The sequence below is a fragment of the Bombus vosnesenskii genome, unplaced genomic scaffold, assembly GCF_011952255.1.
Source record: "Bombus vosnesenskii isolate JDL3184/JDL3185 unplaced genomic scaffold, Bvos_JDL3184-5_v1.1 scf7180000016273, whole genome shotgun sequence".
Classification (NCBI taxonomy): Eukaryota; Metazoa; Arthropoda; class Insecta; order Hymenoptera; family Apidae; genus Bombus; species Bombus vosnesenskii.
Window position 1 is genome coordinate 694,673 of NW_022884342.1, and position 26,532 is coordinate 721,204.

Sequence of the window (26,532 nt, forward strand, 5' to 3'; positions counted from 1 at the left end):
ATCATTTTTCTCCGAGCAATTCCGCACTGGGAAACTTCGAAGAAAATACTACAAAGTCACAGGTATTACCGACGTCTTGTCTGCAAATTTTCGATTGGGGTAAATTCCCGGACAACGTTGGTAGGCCAACTTTTTGACCGCGCAATCGGGTCGAACGACAATAACAAGAATAATCCTCGTTCCACCCCTAAGTGAAGATGCATGGTATCAGAGAAGGCGTTTCGAGGTGTTCGAGCGGGAAGAAGAGGACGAAGAAGAAACTCGAAAGAAGGGGTGCTGGAGGGGGCAAAGGAACGCTTATCACTGGCTGCAGCCGCACCGACCGTCGGATCCTTATTTATGGTCCCCGTCAGGCGTCGGTGCGGTACACACCACCTATTTTACCCCCGGGCCTTGCGATACCAAACTCACTTTATTTTCGGCCAGTTTTCCCCCTTTTTCCGTGGGAAACTCGAACTTAAACGTGATCGATCGGAACAATCGGGATAACGCGGGATAAATGATAGAAATTGTAGTGATATTATCATCTAACTATCCCAGCTGCGAGTTTGAGGAACTGTGAATCGTTCGAAGAATAAGATACTGTATCTAACGACGTTGAAAATATACGAGGTACTTTTCGAGTAATGTTAGAAGGCAAGATGAAACGCGTCGAATCGCCAGCTTAAGAGCAAAAGTAACTATTAGGTTCAAATAGACGATTATTTATCATTTGGCACTAGTCCTGTCGGTGAATTTCTCGGTGGACAGACGGGCGGCGACGTTTTATCGCTAGACGTTATTATGCCGAGCCTCGATGCATTACAAGCGTATCACGTCCACTCAGTTATAGTTCTTCATTAACGCCGGTCGTAAAACACCCGTTTGACAGAACGAGATACAAGGAAAATTGATGCACGCTCCCCCGACCGAGATTAATTCCGTAATTGATATCTATACACTGTACGTGCAAGCGTACGTAGCCGGGTAAAAAGAAATATCGTTGCGTTTATCTGGAATCGCGGGGGTCGTTTCATGGCATACGTTCACGCGAACCACGTGCACGCATTTATTCTTTCTCGCGGCGGGCGTCGCGATCGCGAAATCGAACATATTCTCCGGAACGTATTATAGTTTCGAGTATCGCGCTAGTTTACATCGACGTCAGAAATCGGTGAGCTACGCTAAGGATTAATATTCTTTGCCACGATAACCTCAATCACCCGAGCATGTGCACTGAGCCTACATTTTGGCGGGAGAGACATTGTCGCGATGTCATCGAAAATTGTTTAATCGAATAGGTTAGGAGAGTGGTTTGGCCGCGTGTACGAAACGTCTACCTACGTTCGCGTTGCAACATCGCACAGTTTTTCGAAATAGAGGCGTACACTCGTCGAAGAAATAAGGTGAACGACGACTTACCCTGTAGCGGCTGGCCGGAAGACTCAACGAAAGCAGAGGATCGTTTGCGGAAGGATAGGTCGCGCTCGTTTCTTGTTCATGATAGCGATCGTTCAGACCGGAATCGGTTGTTGCATCCGGATGTTCCGTGTCGGCTGACTGGTGGTCCAAAAGGTGTCCGCGTCGGCAGGATGGTAGAGGTTATCTCGCCGGTTGATGGTGCGTAGACTCGAGATCTCAGGGAAGATCGTTCCACGCTGGAACGATTTCCCGGCTGACGATACGTGATTCCGGTTGGTTGTGGCGCGTCGCGTCGCGTCGCGGATCCCCGTCTGTATGTTAGCTGGTCGCGCGAAATAAAAAGGAGAGCAGGCACGATCGAGGACCCGGAACGAGGGTGAACGAGAAGTCGGTGGTTTTGTCTGGAACGGAACGATACGAAACGGAACGGATTAGAGCCACGTGAAGTCGAAGGCTCTGATCCACCTCCTCGCGTGTTTCGCGGAAGGCTCGCTTCGACGTCGGACGCTCGCTCGGGTGACGCTCTCTCGCGGGCCAAAGCAAACTTGTCGGATGGCAATACGTGAGTTAAATGTTCACCGCGGATGGTTTACGGCCCGATAGTCCCCACCTCGTACCGCCACGCGGCGCTGCCTTCGTTCTCTCTCTCTGTTCGCGGCTCTGCCTCGCTCCTTCGCCTTTCCGTCTCCCTCTAACCGCCTAGAAATCCCTGCCTCTCTCTCTCTCGCCCTGCCACGCGTTCTCGCTTTCCTCCTCGCCCGGCATTTTCTCGTCCGCTCTCTCCGTCGGTTTCACGGCCCCTCGAACGCTCCTCTTGCCTCGTGCCTCGTCCCGGCTGTCCTGCGGCCAGTGCAAAGGCGGGGAATCCGGACCGAGGGAGCGAGAGAGAATTAGCGACAGAGAGAAAACTGACTGTGAACGGAGACCAAGCGATATAGAGGACGCGCGATCAAGACGGAGACAAACGGTCCCCTAACACATGCCCGCCCGCACACAGATGAGACGGGGATTTATATGCAAGGGCGTTGTTAATGGCGGGAGGGGGCACGACGTAGGGTATAGGCCTGCCGTCTCTCTCTCTTTCTGTTTCCATCTTCTCTAACCTCGTTCCTCTTCCCGGTCACCATCAGTCTCTTCCTCGTCGTTCTCGATCTATCCTTATTTACGAGAATCGTTCGTCGTCTTCTTTCCACGAAGTAATCGTACTCGCGTGCTCTAAGGACAGCTTCGATGTCTCTGTCTTCTCTCCCTCTCGCGTCATTTCTCTCGCGCGCACTCCCGTTTCGTCTCGTTCTTTCTCACTCCCTTTGGCAGGCACCGGCGCTCACGAGGATGGCCACGATGACGCAACGGACCACGTGACTCGACGCGAGCCAATCGGACGCGAGCAATTTGAATCTCGCGGGTTACCAAGACCCCACCTAGTGGCCCACCTTCAGGCCTGGTTATCATCGCATGCACATGCAGGATTGAGCCATTACCTGGTGCTTGGCGTTATAGGTATAATTATATAGCGTCGCGATACACATCGAGTAATGGTGATTTGTGGCCGCTCCTCCGCACACATGCTCGATTCTCTGTGCAACCACGTGGTGGCCGCACCGTGTATCCTCTACAACTGCTCTCTCTCCTTCTCTCTCTTTCTCCCTCTCTCTCTCTCTCTATCCCTCTTTCTCTCTCGGTGCTACCGGAATCTGCAGCCTACCTCGGCGCGAATTAACGACGCGCAAAGAGTGTACGAATTTAATTACTCCCTTATCACATTCGGCTTTCCTGTTTTCGCGCAGCCTTCATTGCTGCATCGACTCGTTACTCGCGTCGCTTTCTCCCTTTCTTCCTTTTCTCCTCTTCTATATCGTCTTTTTTCCTGTCCCATCTGTTTCTCTCGTTTTAAATGCACGGAATCTGTGACAGGTATCGGGAGATAAATGGAGATTTGTTAATCGAAAAATTAACACGTTTCCTTGGGGCGAATATGGAAAAGGCGTTGGAAGCCCAGCGAGGATAATTTGCGGACCAAAACACGCGTCCCTTCCTGCTCGCTGTTGACCAAACACGTCGACGCGGTATCTCGTAAATATTTGCGTCGCGTTTTCGTTTCTAGCGAGTATCAGAGCCGAAGGCGTTCCTCAAAGCGGGAATCATCGGTCGGGGCAGGCGGGCAATTTCATCGGAAATTCTTTTCATTAGAGGGTAGCGCGCACGCCGCCCGTTGAAAGTTGGTTCGGTCGGCTGGCAATAATTCAGAAAGTCAATTCGTACGTCGTCGCATTAATTCGAATTTCGCAGGGAGAATGAACTCGCCGCGAAATTGTGTTTCACCACACGGCCAATTCCACTTCGGGCAAATTTAAATCGAGCCTCAACCTCCACGTCGGTGAATTTAGAGAGGCAGAGGTGTATCACCTCCCTTCTTCTCTTCCCCACGGCCAACGGTGAACGTTGATAACATGGGGGAGCTTGGAAAAGAGAGAAGGAGGACGTGCATCATCCGCGACGTTCGTTCGTCAACCGTTGGCGGAAGAATTTAATGCGCGAACGTCCCGGTCTCGCCGCTCGCCCGCTCTCGAGTCTGCCAATGAACAATTTTGAAGAAGATACCGTTATTATGGCGCATGACGCAACGAATGGTATCGACAAGCTCGATATATTGGACGATAAATAATGTTGCGACGTAAAATCAATGAATCGGAGCCCGGTCTCCTTTCCGTTTCACGTATTTGTTTTGCCGGACAATATTAGCTCCGAAAAAGTCCGCAAAAACACGCGAACACGCGAAATAAATATAAACGGGCGCCCGGGAGAAAAAAGTTGGCCGCGAAGATATATTACGGAGCCTTTTATTAGTCCCTACCGAATTACACGAGACTATTGCTCTCCGCGTCACAATTTCTACCACGCACCTGCTGCCCCGTCGATCCGTCAAAGCTCGTGGGCCGTTCTGTAAAATATAAATCGAGAGAAATCTATCGTGGCATCCGGGCTCCTTGAGATTTTTATCGAGAATTCATATCAAATAATTACGAGATGCAATAGCAAAAAAAAAAAAAAAAAAAGAAAGAAAAAAAGGAAAGATAGGAACATAGAAACGTAGTAAAAGTAAGTCACGACGATCACGCGGTTACCGGAATGCTTCTGGCAGCTTAGGTCGGGTTAGAAGGTCTAGGTACGTGTTCGCAATTTGACGGAATGTTATTGCGGCCATAATCGCAGGCGCCAACAGGTGCGAGCTTGCACAAGCCTACACGTGAATGTATACGTAAGCTCGTAGGAGTGTATCGGTGAGTCGGTATACCTATATTACTGCCATAGGGCAATAAAGACCCCATCCCTATAATCTGTAGCGGAAACAATAACTAAACAGCCGGCGAAGCCGGCCAACCGGTACTGACCCAGTACGAGTCGTTCATAATGCTAATGGCCGCTTCGTTGTCAATATTTTGACAGGAAATTAAGATGTGTCGGTTTCACCTCGATGGCTAGTCGGTTTAACCAGCTTTAACTCCCTTGTTGCCGATTTCTCTTCTTAAAATCGAATGAAACACGCGTAAATCGAAATTTCGTTTCCAATCTCCTCCTTACTCTTCCAACGTGTTTTTAGTGTTTCGAATTTTCGTACAGAGATACTCGTAGCTGTGGTCGTTACTCAATTGATCGCATAGACAAACTGAATGCATATTGTACGATGTATCGTACATGGTAGCGATGCGTTACGTAAAGAGATAGCATCGATCAAGGCGCGCATAGACTGTCAAGAAGCAAAGTAGGACGCTAAGTTACTGCGCGGTTCAACTTTCTTCCAGCAGGCTTGATCGATGTCGCGCACAGCAGATCGCGTTCACGTGAAACTAGATAATACTTCCGGCAACATCGTGAAAACACCTCTAAGACCGATTGCCTTCCGAACGAGTCGAACTTCCGCGACCGGAGCGATGCGCCTCGGCATCACGAGTGAAAGTCAATGTCGCGGTTATACGACTGCGACACGCGTTCCTACTCTCGTACATTTTCATTCGCCATCGATCGTTCTATGCACGTCGAATCTTGATCACCGGTTGCTATTGAAGTCACGACTCCTGTAGTTTAGATCGGCTTGATCGCCGAATATATTATCCAGATACTGTACAGCTTTAGATTTATCGATTTGTAGAACGAACGTTTCACCCTTCGCAGGTCTTTCAATCGTATCGCGGTCTTTTTACGCGATTTTATTATCTATATTTTGGCAATTTTTCTTATAATATTTCGTATTATTGTAAATATTGCCGTGTTGCGAAATATCGCCGTCGCAGTCCGTCAAGTATACAGGGTGGCTGATACAAGCGGAAAGGGGGTGATTCTAGGTGAAAAAAGAAGTCGAAAATATAGAATACAAATTTTTCGTTCGAGGCTTTGTTTTCGAGAAAATCCACTTTGAATTTTCGCTCGGTACGCCTGCACTTTACCGCGTCTCGTTATAAAGGATCTCACTGTAGATCGTTGTCTCGATGGAAAAATTAAAAAAAAAAATTTATTCTATATCTTCGAATCACCCCCCCTTCCGCTTGTATCGCCAGTTACCTGTGCTACACATGCTACACATTTTAATATGGCGATAATCACGAGCAGACTCGAGTGTCATGGGTGACCGAGCGTAGGAATTAATTAGTAGTTAGATAATCAATTATATGCGTAATTATGTAATTACGAGTTGCGAAGGTAGTAACAGCATGAACTATGCTGCGAATAATAACAGTGTAAAGAAATAATTTACTGGTAAGAATACAAGTTTCACGATGAAGTAAGCGAATACTATTACTATGTACAAGAAACCTAGAATTCATATACATAACAATCGACGTATTAATATTAATAAATCGAGATTTATTATCCCCATTAGGAATTCATAATTTAGCAGCATGAAACGATATTCCGTAATCCATTATTGAATGATACGTTACAGAACCGCTGTTTAATTATCGGCTCTCGTTAATAACATACACACGCGCGTTACCAAAGGAAATTCGTTTCATTCTCAAAATTCCGGCACACTTTCCAGCGCCAAAGAAAGAGTTCCTAATTTCACGGGAAATACGGTTAACCGGTCGCGGGTGCTTTACGACGAGGCTACGATGCAGCGGCGTTTCCCTCGAATGCTTGCGGACGCGCGCGCGTATCCACACGGATACGCGGCCGTACATCGTGTACGCTGGCATATATACAGAAAGGAGGATGCGGCGTATCTGCCGTCTCGATCTACTTCCTTATCGCAGCGAAATTGTCCTGGCCGTCGTGGCAGGTCCCCAGCCTCTTCCTTCCCCCGAGAGAAACAGGGAAAGGGAAGCAAAGAACGGGGCGGTGGTAGAGCGCGGGAGAGCAAAGAGTGGGAGAAGACCGTACATTACCGCACACGAAAAAAGACCATCTACAGGACGTTTAATTTCCGAAGCCCTTCCGCCAGCTCCATTCACGGGCTCTACGAATCCACAGCCAGGGCATGAATCCCGTCATTCAGCTGCCTCCTTGTGCTTTCCACCCCTTTCCCATCCTTCGTGCCCTGCTCAGACTTACGGCTACGGGGCACGACGGTGAAAAGCATCGTAGCAATCTTCCTCTTCGATACCATCCACCTCGAGCCATAGAAAATTTCGCCGAAACGGGAGAAGGTCGAGTCAAAGAGGCCACGACACGTCGTCTCGGGTCGCTTCGTCGGCCGACAGGGGCTGCACCTTCTCGCGTGCACCTTGCGAAATTATCTCGATCCTACGAGAGAGTAATTTTCACCTGCACACATTCGCAACGTTCGCTTTATCGATCCACCATATCGCCACTAATGCACGGACCTGGTTTCTCGCGGGTTTGCGCTTAATTTGTCTCCTTATGTTACCGTACTTTTCTCTTTTCTTTGTCTCTTTCTTTCCCGCCTGACGTCATGGCTTGTATTACGATTTCATCGGTTTGTTGCCTCGCGATTAAAGTGCTTCGTCGAATGTTCGTGACTGGTTGTAGGTCATAGTCCCCCTAGTCGGCAACACGTTAAGTACAACGTCGTGTAAAAGCTCGAATCGCGTAAATCTTCGACTAATTCGTTAAACAGTAGACACGTTGGATCGGCTGCCGGATGGAGCGTCGGGTTAAACAGCCTGTAAGGAAAGCGCGATGACAATTATTCCCCTCGCGCCTACGCCTCCACGCGCAATCAAGCTAATCCCATGAAGCAACGACGAAAGCCTCGGGCAACCCCCTACTTACACGGCGGTATATTTGTCGAGGGTTGTTGCTTAAAGAAGTCGACGCCTTCTCTTTAAGTGCGTCAGTTCACTGAACGTACAAACTTTGATTTCAAATCCATCAGTCTGCGCATGAAGTCGAGAAGTTTCCAAGAGGAATCCTTTCAGGAAGCAAGCGAAAGTTATCGGACAGACCCAAGATCGTTTCTGTGATACGTTTTAATCATAAAATACCGGACACACAATGTAAAAATGGCCCCAATATGCGCCGATCGTATCCGGCAAGCATCTCACTATCCCCCAAGATCGTTTCTGTTATTTCACGGAAGATATGTAAATTTATCTACATCTGTACTTTAGTTTACACTTGCTAGATCGTTTGTTACCTTGTTCATTCGCGTTTTTCACTTTACTAACTACACGATAATTATTTCATTACTAGTTGCAACAGACACCAGAGTCGATAGTCTTGGACGTATGAAAATTGGCGAAGAAAATGCATACGTCTACGTAGGAATCATTTGACAAACAGCAGCAAGTATCGATATTATGACGCAAGGACGGAGAATCGGAACTATAAAACGTGGACGTTCGGTTTAACGTATCCTTGGGGAAGGACGAGCTCGTATAAAACGAAACGCGAGATCGCAGCATATTTATTTTCCGTGCCATTTAATAGCCGGCTCGCCGCGACAAGACAATCACACGAGTTTGGAAAATCGTCCAGCTAACTTAACGGCGCTATAAAATCCGCTTTCTGGGGGCACATGCGTATCCACCGAGCAATCCCGTCGCCGCCTCACCCCATCCGCCAACTTACCCTCCGGCGCGCGCGACGCTCCGCAACGGGACGACCCCGGGACACTTCTTCCGCCACGTATATCCTCATTTGGCCGGCGTGTTTTACAACTCGACTCTCGTTTCACAACCGCTAAATGTGATGGATGCCTAGAAGTTGCACGGGCCCACAAATCATAAAGCGCGGCCGCTAAAGCTGTACGCGCGCGTACACCGAGCTAAACACCGCCACTTTCTTGCCTCGTGACTCGTTGTTTGCTGAAATATATCGCGTTACGCAGTTACGCAACGTATATAACGCTTCCGCGTTTGAGATATCGCGCCGAGCGGAATGCTGGCGCGCCGATTAATTAAACCACGGGAAAAATGCAACGCCACTTCCACGTCGCGATGCGGCCCTCTCGAGCCCGCTCGCCACGAGATATCCTCTCTGTGCAGTTTTCGCCAGGTTGACTCTCGTCAACGAGCGAAAACGTCGAATGACGCGCGTGAGAAGACGAGATTCGCGCGCATCGTGCGCACGTTTCCGGGCCAGAGAAAACGAATTGCCTGTCCGAATGCACGCCGTTTTGCGATCTAACGTGGATTAACATTTTGCCCGGCAACGACCAACTTTGACGACGCCAGTAGACTTCTTAGTAGTCCTAAGCGCGCAAGCTGATTTATCGGCCGGATAAATATAACTTGCCTTAGACAGTTCGTTGGAACTTCCGTCTTCGACGAATTTCGACGTCAGCGAAAGAGAAGGCGGAAAGTTTACTTCTGAATCATCGTACAGGGAAAACAGTTTTTGCGCGAAGTCATGGAGGGTTGGAACATCGTTCGACGAACGTGGCCCGCTGGCCTAGGGGTAGTTACGTTTAAACGACGAAGGATTTGCCGGTTGTTTACAACGGCTGAGCGAAGTTTACGCGGTCGAGATAAATTTGGTGGCAAGGTGGCTGCACGGAACACAGCCCGGATCAGTAAGATCCCTAATGAATCTAGCCGAAGGACCCTTTGGAGTTGGCCTCGCCACTTTTGAGCAGGGAGCAGCGAACTTTGCCGCGGTTGCCGGTCTCGCGCGGTAGCTAAGACTTGGTTTCGAGTTTCCAACGAGCCGAGGATACCTTACGCCTTACAAGGTATCGTTCCACCTTCCAGCAACTTACGACCGTTTGCAATTACCTACACTTATAACTGTACGAAAGCTGTACGGATTCCCTGCAGTATCCGCAGTCCAGTGCGCGTTCCATCGGCGCAAGTATTCGCCAAGTTACTGTTATTCTTGCAAAGCTCCAGTCGCGTAAATAACGCGGACAGCGGTTGGACAGCGCCGAGCGAGGTTTATGGGGACGGACTAACCCCTCTCTTACGCTTGGAAAAACTATCCTGCTCCGTGTATCGCTTTCTTGGAAACGTTTACCACGCGTTTGCATACTTTATACTTTTGTTTCTCGATACGATCTTTGCGAAATACTTGGCTATCTTGTTGTTGTTATCAGAGGAGAGTATTATCAACTGATTTGAATTTGCTCGTGCAAGGTAACAAAGAACAAATAGTTTCTGTAGTTTCTTAGAGTGCTATGGACATACACAGAGTGGTTGGTAACTGGCGGTACAAGCGGGTAGGGGGTGATTCTAGGCGAAAAAACAAGTCGAAAATGTAGAATAAACATTTTTCGTTCGAGGCTTTGTTCTCGAGGAAATCGACTTTGAATTTGCGCTCGGTACGCGTGCGGTACGTTATAACCCATCTCATTGTAGATCGTTGTTTCGATGGAAAAATGAAAAAAAAAAGAAATTTGTATTCTACATTTTCGACTCCTTTTTTCGCGTAGAATCACCCCCTTTCCGCTTGCACCACCAGTTACAAACCACCCTGTATATGCGTCTGGCAAAAGCTATCGGTGTGGACTGAGGTCACATGGACTAAGGACGCATATATGCGTTTTAGTAGTAATACCATTACGTTTGCGTGAGATAAATATAAACGCATTCCTTATATGTAATGCTTATATTTTATGTCAAAAATCTACCGCTTCGAGACAAAAATTTTTTTACATTTACGAAAATATTTCCAACGTAGAAGCATGGTAGGAGGAGGGAAGAGAAAGTGCGAGGATTTACCATTTCGTTTGATCGATGCGCATTTTCCATCGAAATGCCCTAATCGTGCCGGCGCAACGCGATTATCAAGAAGAAAACGCGATACGAATGCGGAAAATGCGATCAACTATCAACTTGCGTTATATTTGCTAAATTCAGTTTCCTAGTTTATCGTTTCCTAGTTTACTACCCAAATTCTAGTTTATTGTAAATTTCAATGCTCGTGATAAATAATTATCACGATTCGCGCTTTGAATGGTCGATCGACAGAGTTCTGTCGAGATGGTGAGCGCTGGCCACGCGCTGTTAGGGTTAACAACGCATTCGAGTCTGATATCGAAAGATATTGCGTGAAACTTGCGGGTTCGGCGGGTGCAGTAAGCGAGCGATAATAGCCAGCAATGGAGCAACTTTTGCCGACATTTTGTCGTCCACTCGGCGTAGTTATTGTTACGTATTCGCGTTGACCAGGTCCATTTGAACCATGATGGTCGCGATACGGTCGCGTTACGGTTCACCGAGCGATTCGACGACGGGGCTCGAAGTCTGCGTGGTCCAGCGGATGCAACCGCAACCACACATTAATATGCACTCTGTCTCGTGGCTGTTAATCTCCTCCGAAGCTGGTCACGGTCGCTATACTTTTAAGTCGACCCGACTGGCTCGCGGCAACTTTCGTCACTGTGTAGGACGTGAAAAGCGTATGACGAAACTGACGTTGCACGGAACCGAGCGCGTTCGATCAGCGGAGCGAGTCCGATGACCAAACGCTGCAAGCGTTCATTCGATCGTCCGTCGTCTGCCGGAAGAAATAGTTAGATTGGACGAATGCGTGCGATGGAGAGACCGGTCGCGGAACGTGGAAAAACTGGCGGGTAGCGGTGAGCCGTGGCAATGCGAGTAATTTCGTTTGCACGGCTGCCGGTTCCAGCGACACCGCTACGGAATAATAGCGCGTTGCCACCGATAGATCAATTCGTGTACGGCGAGTTAATGATTAGCTCTCTCGGTTCTTGGCAATTTATCGGCGAACACCGGTACACCGGTGCCGGCAGTGACTTCGATAGTTAATTCGCAGATAAGCATACATTGAAAATGACGGATCGTGCGTGCACGGGCGGCGCGAAACCAACGCTCAAGAGAGTGTCCCTGGCGCATAAATAAAGGTGGCGGACCGTGGAATCGCCAAGTTCGCCAAGTGCCGCCTCGTAAACGACGGCGATGGCGAACACGACGAAGAATACGACAACGACGTCATCGTGGTTCGCGCCGCTACGCGATCCCTAGGTAGGTGGATAGTATATATCGCATGACTGTGGCCATGAGAGTCTTCAACCCCCTTTCTCTCCTCCCATTGCGCTCGAGAGCGAAGACACGCTCAAGTACGCGAGATAGCGAGAAGGGAAGGCGAAAGGGAAAGAAGATCACGGACGGTGGAACGAAAAACAGAGAAAGAGAGTACAAAGTTCTCTGGACACACGGACCCGACGCATACGTAGTCATCGTACCAGGTATGGCGTAGTGGCGAGGCGGCGTGTTGGTAGCGATAAATCATGGGTTACCACATTGTAGCCCAGTAAATCATCGGACGCGGGGAACGCGAGAGCTTCCCAGCGTGAAATGAAACGAATTCATCTCTGTCAGCCCCCACTACCTGCCCCATAGCCGCCTCTCTTTCTCTCCCTTTCTCTTTCTCTCCCTTTGCCCTCCGCCAACCCCCTTCGCCACGCTATTTCTCGCTCGCTCGCTCTCTTCCTTTCCCAATCGTTGTCTCCTTTTACCTCATCCACTACCACCATCCCCCGATCCGCCGCCCACAACCCCCTCGACCCTCCCTTGCCTCGTGTTTTCTATCCTTCGCACGCAACTGGATAGGGTGGATACCTTTCTGCCTATATACAGCATCGGTCAGGCACTTATTTACCTTCCTTCATGGTATACATAATACTCGCTTCCACATACCCTCGTCACGCTTCTTTTCTACCGAATCATCCCGAGTCTTTCGCACGCCGGATTCCTTCATCTTTCTCCTCCTCCTCCTCCCCCCGCCCCTACCAACCCATACCATCAACTTTCTTCTTTTTTCTCTACCGCGTTCTACGCTTCTTCGCCATCACGCGGAGTGCCTCCATTACTCTTCTACCAACTATTCTTTCGGCTCCGATAGCCGGTTACCGTTGCGTTCATTTTCATTTTCCAGCGGCCTGGTTTATTAAATCCGGCCTTCCATTGTCGCGGACACGTTCAAACAAAATACCGGCAAACGATTCCGTCGTGACTCGAAGCGTTACGATCACGCGGCCACGTGATCGCCGAACGAGCCGCTATTTTCGCTTATACTGTTGTTTAATAGGTTTCATAAATCAGGCGACATTTGCCTGCTCTCCCTTTTCGGGAGACACCGTTTCGAATCGACACGCGGAACATCGCCTCTTCGACACGACTGCGAGCCAAAGGTCAACCATGGTACACCCCTTTCGCTCCCTCGAATTCTCGCTCTACCATCCCCCTTGCTATTGGTTCTGCGAAAGACACTCGGGCTAACAACCCCGACGATTCGCACGGAGAATCGTCGGGTCGTCCATTTTGCCGAGGAACGCCTTCCGAACGCGTTGATTTTCTTTCCCAGTGACGTTAAGTCATGGCCAGAGTGGCGACGTTGGTGGCGGAGTGAATGCGATGGCGGGGGTGCACGTCGGCACCGCAATATTTATCGTAATTTGATACAACCGGGCCAGGAACAAAAAATTCCTTCTAGCTAGCTCCAGAACGGCCACGGAGTAGGGATGAAAAGGTGGGGGTTAGAAAGGAGAGCCATAGATCGCGAGCAGCTCAGACGCAGCCGCGCCCCCGCCCTCCTCAACCCCTTGTGACTCGCTATCGTCCGATACTGCTCGTTTCTCCGGCCCCCTCGGGTACTCCAACTTTTCCCTTTTCCTTCCCTTCCGCGTCCCCTCGCTCGTCCACCCGCCCACCCACTCACCCTCGCCCACCCCCTTTCCGTATTATACGTTTTTCTCTGATCCGGCGTTCGATCATCTCGAGTAAACAGTGGTGAGCGATGACTGGCGAAAACGAGCCGGCTTCCTGCCTAGACCCGGTAAACACGACCGTTTTCCCACACCTCCCCCCTCCCAATAGAATTACCCTCGCACTTTTGAATAATGTAATATATTTCCATATACGCGTTTGTTTGTTCGTTTTCATTTTCAACTGTTTTTTGTTTTTTTTTTTTTGTTTTTTTTTTTTCGTTCTGCCAGCACTTTGGAGTTTTAATTCGACGGGCGCGCGAGTTCGAGGCTGATACCGAAATTGCGCTCCGTTACATCGTAAATTTCGCGATAAATCCTGCGCGCTCGCGTGCACGGCTACGCGGAAACGCGCCGCTCTGTTTGGACGAGCGCGGTAGAAATTGTTGCTGACGACGACAAATATTTCGCGCGCTCGTATTTTCCCTATAATTCTGTTTGATTTAATCGCTTGCGGTGGCAGCTGCGATTTTTCCATCGACGATGCGTTGCACACCGCCGAAGGAAATACCACGCTCCTTCGAGTTCCACCGCGAAGAAACGCGAATCCCGCTCACCTAATAGATCTGAATTAGTATCCTAAAACATACCTGTTATTTGTCATTCTCGATTAAGCTCTACTCTCGCCTGACAAACGCCACCGCCGTTCCGGTCACGTGAAACGGCTCCTCGTTCATTAGCACCGAGAAATACTACAAATCCTGTGGGTACGCGGTCGTGCGTCGATTTTAGGGCGCGCAGGGTGCGAACATCGTGACGAGCAATCCGTAGTTGCAACTAATTATCACGATCTGCTGCTTGGGTATCTAATTCAAGAAGCAAGTAATTTCTACTGTCTTACAGGGTTCTGTATAGTACGCGCAATCGATATAGTGGGATCATAAAATAAAGTGAGAAGTATGCCGAGGGTATCAGGTTATAGCTACACGGTGGATGCCTGTTCCGATGAACTGTTACTTCGACATACTCGATATGTGCTACGTACACGTATATTCTTATGACTGTATTTCAGTTCGCAGACATTTCATTTGTCAGAATTGGAAATCATTTTTTATTATCTGTCGAAGTGGTCGCCACTTCTAAGAAAAGTCTACGTCTGGTCTTTGTAGTGTTCTCGAGCACCGAAGCAACACCGAAATACACCGAAAGCACCGAAAATACAGGGTGGTTGGTAACTGGTGGCACAAGCGGCGATTCTAGGCGAAAAAAGAAGTCGAAAGTATAGAATAAAAATTTTTCGCTCGAGGCTTTGTTTTCGAGAAAATCGACTGTGAATTTTCGCTCGGTGCGCCTGCACTTTATCGCGTCTCGTTGGAAGGCGTACCGAGCGAAAATTCAAAGTCGGTTTGCTCGAAAACAAAGCCTCGAGCGAAAAATTTTTATTCTATATTTTCGACTTCTTTTTTCGCCTAGAATCACCCCCTTTCCGCTTGCACCACCAGTGACCAACCACCCTGTATGTTACACTCCGAAGACCTCGATAACCTTCTTACACGCGCGCTTGTTGTCAACCGACTGTTGCAGATTCTTCCAACAGCTTCCAATCGTCTTTTGTCTCAACAGAGACCTAGACACCCTCTCATTTACCTGTACTGTGTAAACGTATCATCTACCTAACACAAACTTTGACCACTGACCAATTTTGCAACCCCGTTGTACACCTTGCACCATGAACTTTACGCCGTATAATTCTTTCGTTCTCGGCGACTCGGTGTTTCCCGATGCTTCGTGTTTCCATTAAAAAGAAGATGGTCGGACGCGCTATCGCATCGCGAAGGAGGAGCCGGTAATTCAGCAAGGGTTGCGAATGGAGGGAGCGAACGGACGTAACGCACGACTGCAAGGAAGTAGTGCACTAATTAGGAGTCACCTCCATTTGTTCTTTTATTTAATCAGTGCTGGCCGGGGGTTCGGCGGGGTAGCACGGGGATAGATAGCCGTGTGGCGGAAGAGGGAAAAGCCGAAGCAGAGAAGAGAACGACGAGAAGGAGGTTTCTCGCGTTGCGGTGGCACACTATTATGGGACTCGCACATAAATTGGATTGTCGCTCGGTCCAAATGTATGTAGCGATAAATCCAACCGGCAAAAATAATGGCGACTCATTTTGTAAATGGCGTAAAACTTAAAATTGTGCCGGTCCGACGGCCAGACTTTTATAGATGGGGTGACAGCGTCGCGCTATCGCAATCGGTATCAACGAACCGCCTTAGAAAAAGAGATGGATAGAGCCGGCTGAATAGGATTGGTTACGCGAGCAAAGAAAAGAGATTGCAACGGGGCTAGGAGGAGCCTCTACGACAAAGAGAATCTCACCACCCCCGCCAATAAAGCGTTCACCAGCTTCTCTTTGTCTCCAGGCTGTCCTCTATCTTCGACAATACGCATCCATGGTAACTCTTACAGTCGAGGGGACAGTGGCACGCGGATGAACTCGCCGCTTCTGACTTTCCAACGTGCGTATTTCCCAGACGGAAGATTCCACGTTCTTTGTTCGCAATAAGATACACAAGGTTTGAAAATAAAGGTATAAATTTAGGGAGATGTTTAGACGCCTTTGGTAGCGACAGAGAAGAATCGAATGAGATTTTGTCCGGATAATTTGACCGATCCACGCGAGATCTCTGACCCCAGCGAATCTCGCGACTGTTCTGAAACGAACCTGCAACCACCTTCGTAGTCGACTTCGTTTATTTCCGTACACATCAGCCTGCCAACCCTATCCTCGCACCCTCGCCCTCTTCATTTTCTTCCACCTTTCCACTTCTCTCTCTCTCTCTCTCTCGCGTTCGCTTTCGTCGTCTTTATTCCGTCAACGCGGCACTCCGCTCTGCTGCATCTTCTCGAGGCTCGATGGGGATGAACTGCAAAGCCCGACACGATTCGTCTCCATTTACCGATAAGCAACATTGATTCTCGTTCCTCGTATTGCCATTGTCGCCAGACGATGCTAAGCTAAAGTAAGGGGCGGCGAGCCTTATTTATGGAATAGTTGTGGAAAGTCGAGCTGGGATTTTACTACGTTCCACTTTTTCATCTGATTTTTGTCGAGGTTCGTCCGAACGCTGAGCCTCGCGTCTCTGATCAGACAAAGAAGCTACCGGCGAGTTTGCGGAGTAAACCGTGGGAGAAACACGTGGGACGCTTGTTTCAATAGACGGCGAAGATCGTGGCGAAGGCAATTGCGTTTCTTGCCGCGATGTAATAAAAGCCCCGCGGCATAAGAAGCACGCTCGTTCCGAGATAGATAGGAAATCTAATTCCTGAAGAAGAGGGTGGTGTCCAGATCCAGGAAAATCATCCCTCGGTGTATTATTTATACGCGGGCGAAATTGGTGGTCGGGCACGCCAGGCACGCTCACCCATCTACCACGGATACAGGCCGAGCAATGCCCCTTATTTTCTAGCCTTTTCGGCGGCAAAATTTCATATACGAAATGCCGCTCGCTCGACAACATTCTTTAAATTAATGTACAGCCTGTAGGTGAGACGAGGCGGATATAATCCGCGTCTCTGCACTCAATCTTCGGACAAGTAAATTGCTCGAGGGACCTCGGTGTGTAATACGTTTGCCGAGAGAACTACTCGCTTCCTTTCCTTTTCACCTTCAGATTCAATCGGCATTTCATTTTCATGCAAATCGAGAGATCATCGCGATCGTTCGAATCGCTTGAAACAGCCGCGTTAGACCCGAGGTGGGTGGCGTCGAGCGGAAGACGAAAGAACGGTTGCTGGTGTTCGATCGCGCGTTCTAAATTACGTACGGAGATGATGGTGCAAAACGGAGCACGTAAAGCGGCGGGGAAAGCTGATCGAAAGCCAATAATTGGGATAAAACCCGTCCCCAACCGGCAGTTTGCCGGAGATCTCGTTTCACGGCTCGATTCTGTCACGAACCGAGCAACGAGTTTCGGCACCGCATTCTCGCCGAACGGATAACTAGAAAACTTCTTTCTCCGCCCGAGTCTTCGGTCCGACGCGAAACACTTTCCTATGTGCGGCCCCTCCGCTCTTGACAATCCCTGCCCCTTTATCTTTATCCCTTATACCACCGGGCCGTACGACCGGCATAGAAGATGGGCGGATGAGGTGGGAAAGGAGATGGGGGGAGTATCCTCGCGGAGCAAGGACGTGTTCAGCCAAATGCGCTGTTAAAATTTTGGACACAATCTTACCATTTGTCTTGCGGGACCTGGGAATAAATCTCTGCCGGCTCAGGCGGACTAAGAAAAACGCCTCGCCCCATGTTACTCGTGCGCGCGCGTTCGCGCCTGTGTGGATCAAGCGCGGCCTCCGACACACGCTTCTAACGTTAGCGTCCACGTATACGTGTGTCGGTACCCCGAAGGCTTTTTTATCCTCCTTTTTCTCTGCTTCGCTTTGCCACCCCTCGCCGGACTGGAACCAACACCCTTCCTCCCCTTTTCTGCCTCCCTTCTCTATCCGATGTTCCGTCGATAAATCATAATATTCGTATTAACATTCCTCGCGCTTCTTTCGCGCTCCGCTCCACCCGCCACGATGGATGACCCGTCCGACCCACCGACACTGCAAAAACTTTCCGATAAAGCGTGGGTGGCGGTGGTTTGCGCGAAGTAAGCAAACGCGAGTAAAAGAGGCACGGAGAGGGCGAAGGAAAAGCGCAGAGGTGGGGAGGAACGGAATCGACGCTGCGATAAGACGCGCGAATCGTTCAATACTGGAGACCTGTTATTACCAGCCTTTTCCTTTTTGCGGCAGAGAAGCACGAAGTTGCTAAAACAGGCTGCGGCTTGCACGAATATTTCATCCGGTTGACGTTGCGCCGCGGTAAATCAGACTCGGTGTTCTTGACTTCGTGCCTTCGATACCTCGATCCCAGCATGCGGCATTTCACACTTTTTCTCGGGCCCGACCCTCCGACTTAAGAACACGACGCAGTATTAATTCCGAAGCAACTGCTCCGGCCTGCTCCGCCAACGAAACCGTTTACTCCTTTTCCATCGGATATTTTCTTCCAGATTTCTCGTGTCTGTACAATCGACGATCCACGGGATCGCTGGGCAAATAATGGCAGTCCTCTTTGAAACTTCAAACGTCGCAGCAGCTAATTTCTCGGTAGAATCGTTCGCCAGAACGATTGGACGTTCTGGTGATTCGAAGCGAACGTGGCAAGCTGATGGAGCGTGCCACGGGAATATCGAAGACGAACGCATCTACCATTTCGCTGCTGGTACTTTATACGACGATAACTCAAAACGCGACATCAGCGCTCGCTCGCTCGCGATATTCTCCGTCGGTGAAGAGCCCCGGCGTAAAATATGTGTCTGGTGTCTTATTCTTTACTCGTTGCATGCTGCCTCCAGAAGGCGGCGGCGCAACGAAAGAACCACGCGAACAAGACAAAGCAGAAGACGTTCAGAGGGGGGTTACTCGCGTGCTCGTGTTTCTTCAACTGTTGGCGAAACATCGTTATCGCTGCTGCCGCTTTTCCACGCTACTCGTCTGCGTTCTCCGTTCGAGTTACGATTATTATCGCGGTCGAACCGGATGACCGCGAAATGCCGCTGCTGTCACATTACCGTTTCGACGGAAGATATCACCGAGGGATGCTTGGTTGGTCACGCTGCTTCTCTATGGCATTTTCTTCGGAATTTTTGCTGCTTCGATGGCCACACGTCCACTCGAATATCGTCGAGTTTTCATCGGGTTTCTCGGCTCCTTGACGCCAACGCCGAACACGGTTATATTCGTCTCGCTTTTGAAGAAATTTTAGCATCATCGTGACTGTAAGAATATTTTTCGATGAAATAGAAATCGCAAGGATTCGTTCTACGTCATCGAACGTAACAGGTTACTTCTCGAGAAACAGTTTCTAATTTTGTTTTTTATCTCTTAACCTACAGCTACGGGCATAGCCCGTGGGACGATGATCGGGCCGAGCGTAAATCGGCCCAAAATTCTCGAACGTAAATTGACCCAAATTTTTCGAACGTAAATCGGTCAAAAATTCTCGAATGTAAATCGTAGGTTAAAGGGTTAAGAGCTTGAATTATCGCGGCTCCGAGAAGATTCTGCGGTCAAATAGGGTCGCAGGTTAATCCGATAGACAAAATGAAAAAGAGGGGGTGAAAGTTTTAAGAACCAGATATTTGTTGGTACAACAGAGACGAACGAACGATTGGACGATGATGAACATTAGTTCAAGGATGTTAACGGAGTAGGTAAGTGAACACGAGTTTCCATTAGTTTCAGCTATAATATTGTAATAAAGTTTTAGTACAGTTTAGTGAAGTTTTAGTAATATTGTAATAAAGTTGTAGTAAAGTTTCAAGAACCACAAAATTGTTGGCACAACAGAGATAAACGATCGATTGGATGATAATGAACATTAGTTCGTGGATGTTAACGGAGTAGGCAAGTAAACACGAGTTTCCATTAGTTTTAGCTATAATATTGTAATAAAGTTGTAGTAGAGTTTAGTCAAGTTTTAGTAATATTGTAATAAGGTTGTAGTAAGGTTTAGTAAAGTTTTAGTAACATCGTAATAAAGTTGTAGTAAAGTTCAGTAAACTTTTAGTAATATTGTAATAAGGTTGTAGCATAGTTTAGTCAAGTTTTAGTGATATGGTAATGAAGCTGTAGTAGAGTTTAGTAAACTTTTAGTAACGTTGTAATAAAGTTGTAGTAAAGTTTAGTAAAGTTTTAGTAATATTGTAATAAGGTTGTAGTACGGTTTAGTAAAGTTTTAGTGACATTGTAATAAAGTTGTAGTAAAGTTTAGTAAACCTTTAATAGCATTGTAATAAAGTTGTAGTAAAGTTTAGTAAACTTTTAGTAATATTGTAATAAGGTTGTAGTAAGGTTTAGTAAACCTTTAATAACATTGTAATAAAGTTGTAGTACAGTTTAGTAAACTTTTAGTAGCATTGTAATAAAGTTGTAGTAAAGTTTAGTAAACTTTTAGTAATATTGTAATAAGGTTGTAGTGAGGTTTAGTAAAGTTTTAGTAACATTGTAATAAAGTTGTAGTACAGTTTAGTAAAGTTTTAGTGACATTGTAATAAAGTTGTAGTAAAGTTTAGTAAACCTTTAATAGCATTGTAATAAAGTTGTAGTAAAGTTTAGTAAACTTTTAGTAATATTGTAATAAGGTTGTAGTAAGGTTTAGTAAACCTTTAATAACATTGTAATAAAGTTGTAGTACAGTTTAGTAAACTTTTAGTAGCATTGTAATAAAGTTGTAGTAAAGTTTAGTAAACTTTTAGTAATATTGTAATAAGGTTGTAGTGAGGTTTAGTAAAGTTTTAGTAACATTGTAATAAAGTTGTAGTACAGTTTAGTAAAGTTTTAGTGACATTGTAATAAAGTTGTAGTAAAGTTTAGTAAACCTTTAATAGCATTGTAATAAAGTTGTAGTAAAGTTTAGTAAACTTTTAGTAATATTGTAATAAGGTTGTAGTAAAGTTTAGTAAACTTTTATTAACATTGTAATAAAGTTGTAGTGAAGTTTAGTAAACTTTTAGTAGCATTGTAACAAAGTTGTAGTAAAGTTTAGTAAAATTTTAGTAATATTGTAACAAAGTTGCAGTAAAGTTTCAGGAACCAAAAATTGTTGGCGCAACAAAGACGAACGAACGATTGGACGATGATGAACTAATGGAGTAGGTAAGCGAGCACGAGTTTCCATTAGTCTCAGCTATAATATTGTAATTTGTTGGAGGCCAGGGGGGCGTTAGATGGGTAGGCGTGTGCTTTTATAGCGAGCAACGACACGAGTCAGTTCTTCATGACGATGAAAGGCAGATTACTTCGCAGTGGTTGCTTTAGGAGAAGGGCGGAACGTGTTCTTGCATACATTTAAAATATTCTGCTTCAGAACCTTCTCGTAAACCTCGCAGCGGCTGTATGTACCCAATACACGCGGACGCTCGTAAGGGGGTAATGTATGCGGTTCTGGTAATGCACTTAGGAAGATAAGAGTTTGCCCACTTATTCGGGAATATTAGCCGGCGCTGAAAAACCAACAGACGCTGCAGAAAGGACGAAACGCGCGACGATGGCCGCGACACCGTCAACGCCGCGGATACGGTAACGTTGCTCTGTTACCTTCGACTCTGGACAAACGCGTTCCAATCGATTCAATTATCCGTATTCCGTCGTGTTTTTCTTTTCTCTGGAAAACCATTCTACCAAACGATAAGAAATTCCTAGGGGCGTGGACCAGCCGGTGGACAGAAAAGTAGCGTGAAACAGCAGAATCGCTCGATTATCGTAAAGCTTGCACCGTCTACGCCAGGCTGACCTTGGCAAATTAATTCCTTTGACTTTCCAGCTCGTGCAGTTCAAAGGTTAGCGATCAGAGGATATAAAGATAAGCCGGTGCAGCAGAATCGCGCGATAATCGTAAAATCAGTTTGCGAGGAAATCTCTTGAAGTCGCTCGGTGATTGCTCGTCAGGACGATGGTAGGTGGAACAGCCGAATACCGTTCTGTCCAGAAACGTCCACAATTTTCCACTGGTTTCACATTGCTCGACGATCTGATTAACTCGGCCCCGTCTCCGTTAAGAGTCGCGACCGAACCTTATACGAGCTTCTAATGCATTACCCTGGCTATGCAACCAAAGGGAGGACGTGAGAGACGAGGCAGAAGATAGAGTGAGAGGGTGAAGGAGAGGGGGAGGCTCGCCGGGGAAGCGGCGCATGCAAGCTCGCAGGCCGGAATGGAGTCGTAGGATAGCAATTTCGACCGAGCAGTAATAAAGCACGTCTGCGCGCCGAAATCCTGATGAATAGCCGCGCTTAGGCTTGAAATGGAGAAGCGACGAGCCACTAACACTTACTCTGCCGTGTGCCCTCTCTCTCTCCCTCTCTCTCACTCTCATCGGCTCTTCTCTCCCTTCACCTCGACGTTTCTACCCCGGTGTACGCGTGCATGATCCTTTCCTCCCTATCTGCCAGTTCGAGCACCTCTGTTCCTCTCTCGTTCCGATCATTCGATGCCTCTCTGTCCTCTTGGCGTCTCTTTATCCCACTGCCTGATCCCTCCACATTTCAGCGTGGCCCGGCGAATTTATACGTTCGATTTACCATCGGCGTGTTGCGCGGCTGTCATTGTTTTATCGCCGAATCCTGCCTTTATAATGAAGCTCTGCCGCTCCTTTTTTCTCTCCCCCGTCACTCCTCGTTCCCCTTCGCCATCCGTTAAATTATGACGGATCCGCGTCAGATCTAGGTATTCTACGATCCGACAGACCTCGAAAGCCGATCGGCAGCTCGGCCGGGCGCTTGTCGCCGCTCCAGGTGACTTAGAGGCCGGAGGATGGAAAGCGGCAAGGAAAACGCCGCCTCGTCAAGCCCAGCGATATTTCTGTCTCAGCGCCGCTCTCTTCCACACGACGCACCAATGAATGAATCTATACGCTGGCAGAAATAGGAAGGCAAGCGGGCAGCAACACGTATACACGGATGCACGCGTGCTCGTATGGGCAAGGCTGGAAAGAGGCTGGTTGCTGAAGCCCAATAAATCTGGTCATCCCGAATTGAGAATGTAAAATACATGCGGTTCGCATCTGCGCGAGCGTGCGCAGAGATTTATCAGTACGGCGCTCTCGATGGGCAGGTACTGCCTCTAATTTATTCGTCTGTTTCATCGACTCGGTGCTGATAGCGCGCCGTCTTAATTCGGCCGATTTTGTCGGGCCCCGGCTACGCTCGCCCCTCGTACTTTAATAATCTCGTCGCACGATATATCTGACTGCCTACTTTCTCGCATCGTTGCAAGGGACGAGCAACCAGTACACGTTCAATTCGTCGATGTTACAACGAACCGACCAAGTCGATCCGACGGTACTCGAATGGATTCTGTTCCAAGTGTGTGGTTTCGTGGATGATTCGGTCGAATTTCAGACAGAATTTGAACAATTATCGCTAGGAAACGTTGGATCACGCTACCTGTTAGGGCGCTCTGTACATCGGTAGGTTTGCGCGAAGGTTACAGAAGGCAGCTAGTACCTATAGCAGTAACTTCTGCGCCTCTAAATCAGCCTCCGTGTCGTGATTCATGGAGGGCAACCTCTCGTCTTCCTCTCCTCTCGCTTCTACTCCTCTCTCCCTTAACCCGCCTCCCCGCCCGTGTACCTCCTTACTCCACCCCCTTTCCTTGCCCTCTTACGACTCCTTCGGCAGTGACCTCCTGGACGATCCTTTTTCCCCTCCACCTTCTCGCCGATCTACCATCCACACCTACCAGCATTCTGCCACTTTCGGTGTATCTATTTCTTTTTCTGTTCCACCGAGTTCGCTTTGGGTCGGACACGTTCCGCGGAGATTTGGCGATTAATCGCGTTGTCTTGGCTCCACCCGCTCGTCGCTCGATGCTCCTGTAGGAAGTGTAGTTGCTGCCAGATGAACAGGAAATTTCCGTTTCGTCCTGGGACTACTGGTGGACTCGTCGGAAAGACTATGCCCGGTAGTCCCTGCCTTAGACGTAGAGGGAGTCCACGTGTATTTATATCGCGACATCGTATACTCGACCACTAGCGAGATAGACAGACTCGTCGTCGTTGTAGCCCTCTGGTGTCGGCGGTTGGTACCCGCGGATCGCCCGGAAAGTGTTACGCCGCGTTGATGCCTCGACCTGTCGGCGTCCTGTTGGTACCGATCCGCCACACTCCGTTAATTCTCGTCGAAATTCTCAATGCCTGGCCGAAGAATACGTATTCGCGAGCTTGCGATCCGTCGTAGGCGCGACGCGTAAGACGAACGAGCCGAGTCTCAACGGCCACCGTCCCCTCGCCATGCTCGATTAATCCCCGCCGTAACGGCTCGCTAAAGAATTACGCGGTTCGTTTCGATCGTCAAGACGAACGTGTACGTAGTCGCCACATCAAAGTTGCAACAAAATTGCGCCCGATCGTTAACGCGTTTAACGCGAGAACGCGATACGACAGGACGGAGTCGGTGGTTGGACGAGTTACGATCCGCTTCGTAGATTCTGTCTGGTATGCTCGCGCGTAGTTTGAAACGAATCGAACCATAAAGGCGATACGGTGAACGAAGTACCGTGGATAATAGATTCGCCTAAAATTCGGCACGATCGAAGCCTACAGCCTTTGGATGACGTCCGGTGTCTGTGAATGCGAGTACATCGCGCCCGATATTATTCCCCCTAAAGAATTGCCGTTTAACAATACAGATACGCGGTATTAGAAGTACAGCGGGTCGTGCACCTTCGTAAAATACATCCCGTCCACGGAATCCCCTCGAGATATCTGTTGGAGAAGGCTATTTTCGAGCTCATTGAATAGACAGCCATGATTCTATGACCGCAGACCGTGCCAACTCCATTGTAGCGCCCTCCGTACACTTTATTCCCTCGTTCTCTCTCTTCTGTTCGACCTGCTCGTACATTACGCGACAGTACCTTAACGTCGGGCCTCCAGTGACGCTGCCTTGTACGTACCGTCGTTGCCATGTTCCTGGTGACTCGGTTGGTCCTCGGTGATCTCGCAGTCATCTTGCCCGATCTTACGCAACGGCGTAATTTCTCTGGAATTCGATCGGAACGAGTCGGACGAATAAATGAATTTTAATTGGCCGATCGATTGCCCGTCTGCGTTCCGGCGCCTCGTCTAACCTTTTCGAGAAAGCGGCGATTTCGAATATGCAAATAAGGCTGGATACGCACGGTGAACACCGCGCGAATAATTCACTCGTCTAAATAATACGTAATCGTTATTAACGACTGGCTGATTTAACGCCACACCGTATACAATCCCACCTGGCAATAATACCGGCGACGCGTGGATAACTCTGCTCCGGTCGTTCCAATTAATTATCATAATTAGTATTAATTGAGTAATAAAAAGCTGACCGCCAGGCGAACCCCTGGCGGAGCCGCCTCACAACGAGTCGTCCGTCGCCTTTCGCGCCTCCTGCCCGATCAAATCCTCTGTCTACGGCTTTTTATCATTTCTCAGTGCCACTGTGTATGTCCACTCAGATACGTTTCATTTTCTCCGCTAGACTGCAGTGACACACGTAAACAGACGAACGCAGCTGTCCAACTGCGCGAATCCACGAAAATCCTGGCGATCGTTCGTCGAACAAGTCTAAAACTGCTTTAATATCAATTCTAAGTGTAACCTCTGCGTCCCTTTACTTGTATTTCGCTGATTAACATGCACAGTTCTCAACAATATCTGGTCATGTACGCCACAACGGACTCGTTTTCTGATCGATGTGACAGGGAGAACGAACAGTTGGCAATTAATGGGTCTACCGCACGTTCCAGGGTAGACTCAATTATTGTCGATAGCGTAACAGAGAAACGCGATGAAATACGAATCCTTCCTGCTCTTTGCAAGACGCCTGTTTATGCGAGGCACATGCGCGCGCGCGCTCCAGCGTTTCGCTCGCGACTCCTTTGGCGTGTGGGAGAACGCGCGATGCGTATCGCGAGGTTGCGTGTGGGCGTACTGTCTCGTGATTGTGTGCGCGGCTATACGTACGTATAAGGATGGAAATACGCAAGGAAGCAGGGCATGAGCAATGGCTGGCAGCGCTCCGTAATAATGTTGTCTTCGTCGGCTCGTTTTATTTGCCGCGGCAAGAATGTACAGTCCGTTTCAAAATTCATGCCCGGCCACGGGTTGCGCAATCCGATCGAACCGATCGTTCTTGCTGCTCCGCTTCGGTTTAAATTATCGCCCCTGACCGGCTCCCGCGACTCGTCCCGCGAACTTTAATTGACCTGTCGCCCTCCCCAACGCCCATCTCCAAGCTGCTCACACAGTTTCATCAGGCTGTCGAGAATTGCACGTAGCAGTTGAAACGATAGCCGAAGAACTATAGTTAATTAAGCTTCTCTGTTTGCTTATAAATAACAATTGGATTTATAGTTCGATTAGAATATCGATGTATTGTTTGAAACAACACACGGACTTACGATGAAGAGTAGGCGATGATTGAAAGAACCGTAGAAAATTTACAATGTTTTACGATAATATAGGGTGGTTGGTGGTACA

At 48.3% G+C, this 26,532-nt stretch overlaps 1 protein-coding gene across 2 annotated transcripts in view; it reads right to left on the reverse strand.

Moving 5' to 3' along the window:
* Positions 1 to 26,532, reverse strand: part of LOC117242267 (homeotic protein antennapedia-like) — a 350,813-nt gene that overhangs the window by 155,894 nt on the left and 168,387 nt on the right. Inside the window, exon 1 of one of the 2 annotated variants that reach the window (XM_033508805.1) lies at positions 1,402 to 1,990. The exons of the other annotated variant lie outside the window; for it this stretch is intronic. The gene's annotated coding sequence lies outside the window, so the exon portion shown is untranslated. Of the gene's footprint in view, positions 1 to 1,401; positions 1,991 to 26,532 lie in introns of those variants that run through there. 2 annotated transcript variants of the gene reach the window in all.